Here is a 1,725-nt window from a genome sequence, read left to right as displayed (position 1 = left end):
GAGTGCAGGGAGGTCAGAATCTAACAGCATCAGCAGTCCTTTTTCAGCCTGAATCAGATTTTTGCTCAGCTCCTTCAATTTCAGCCAGAAAAATACCTGAAATTATAGAAAAACACACAACTCATAGTAAAGTCCAGAAATATGAATTTTTCCTAAAAACTAATAAAAATAGACTAAAAACTAACTAAAACATACTCAAAACTATATGAAATTACCCCCAAAAAGCGTATAAAATATCCGCTCATCAGTTCTTAACTGAATTCTTGTAGATCTGTGATACTGTTAAGAACAATGGGGTTGATCCCAAGGTCTACAGGCTTATGCTTTTCCCGTTTGCTGTAAGAGACAGAGCTAGAGTATGGTTGGACTCTCAACCTAAAGACAGCCTGAACTCTTGGGATAAGCTGGTCACGGCTTTCTTAGCCAAGTTCTTTCCTCCTCAAAAGCTTAGTAAGCTTAGAGTGGATGTTCAAACCTTCAGACAAAAGGAAGGTGAATCTCTCTATGAAGCTTGGGAGAGATACAAGGAACTGACCAAAAAGTGTCCTTCTGACATGCTTTCAGAATGGACCATCCTGGATATATTCTATGATGGTCTGTCTGAGTTATCAAAGATGTCACTAGACCATTCTGCAGGTGGATCCATCCACCTAAAGAAAATGCCTGCAGAAGCTCAAGAACTCATTGACATGGTTGCAAATAACCAGTTCATATACACTTCTGAGAGGAATCCTGTAAGTAATGGGATGCCTCAAAGGAAGGGAGTTCTTGAAATTGTTACTCTGAATGCCATATTGGCTCAGAATAAAATATTGACTCAGCAAGTCAATATGATCTCTCAGAGTCTGAATGGAATGAAGGAATCATCCAACAGTACTAAAGAGGCATCTTCTGAAGAAGAAGCTTATGATCCTGAGAACCCTGCAATAGTAGAGGTGAATTACATGGGTGAATCCTATGGAAACACCTGTAATCCTTCATGGAGAAATTATCCAAATTTCTCATGGAAGGATCAACAAAAGCCTCAACAAGGCTTTAATAATGGTGGAAGAAACAGGTTTAGCAATAGCAAGCCTTTTCCATCATCCACTCAGCAAAAGACAGAGAGTTCTGAGCAGACCCCATCTAGCTTAGCAAATATAGTCTCTGATCTATCTAAGACCACTTTAAGTTTCATGAATGAAACAAGGTCCTCCATTGGAAATTTGGAGGCACAAGTGGGCCAGCTGAGAAAAAGAGTCACTGAAACTCCTCCTAGTACTCTCCCAAGCAATACAGAACAAAATCCAAAGAGAGAGTGCAAAGCCATTGATTTAATCACCATGGCCGAACCTACAAAGGAGGGAGAGGATGTGAATCCCAGTGAGGAAGACCTCCTGGGATGTCCAGAGATCAATAAGGAGTTTCCCTCTGAGGAACCAAAGGACTCTGAGGCTCATCTGGAGACCATAGAGATTCCATTAAACCTCCTTATACCATTCATGAGCTCTGATGAATATTCTTCTTCTGAAGAAAATGAAGATGTTACTGAAGAGCAAGTTGCCAAGTACCTCGGTGCTATCATGAAGCTGAATGCCAAATTATTTGGTAATGAGACTTGGGAAGATGAACCTCCCTTGCTCACCAATGAACTGAGTGATCTGGATCAACTGAGATTGCCTCAGAAGAAACAGAATCCTGGAAAGTTCTTAATACCTTGTACCATAGGCACCATGACCTTTGAGA

General features: G+C 40.6%; 1 non-coding gene across 1 annotated transcript; it reads right to left on the bottom strand.

Annotated features, from left to right (window-relative positions):
* Positions 1-452: 452 nt before the first annotated feature.
* On the bottom strand, positions 453-560 carry LOC148571478 (small nucleolar RNA R71). The gene has a single exon (XR_015907905.1). It is a non-coding gene; the product is annotated as a small nucleolar RNA R71 (small nucleolar RNA).
* Positions 561-1,725: the final 1,165 nt, after the last annotated feature.

This window comes from Arachis ipaensis, chromosome B3 (genome assembly GCF_059453495.1).
Source record: "Arachis ipaensis isolate K30076 ecotype BB chromosome B3, ASM5945349v1, whole genome shotgun sequence".
NCBI classification, from domain to species: Eukaryota; Viridiplantae; Streptophyta; class Magnoliopsida; order Fabales; family Fabaceae; genus Arachis; species Arachis ipaensis.
Note: the sequence above shows the minus strand (reverse complement) of the source record. Positions and strands in the feature narration are given on the sequence as shown.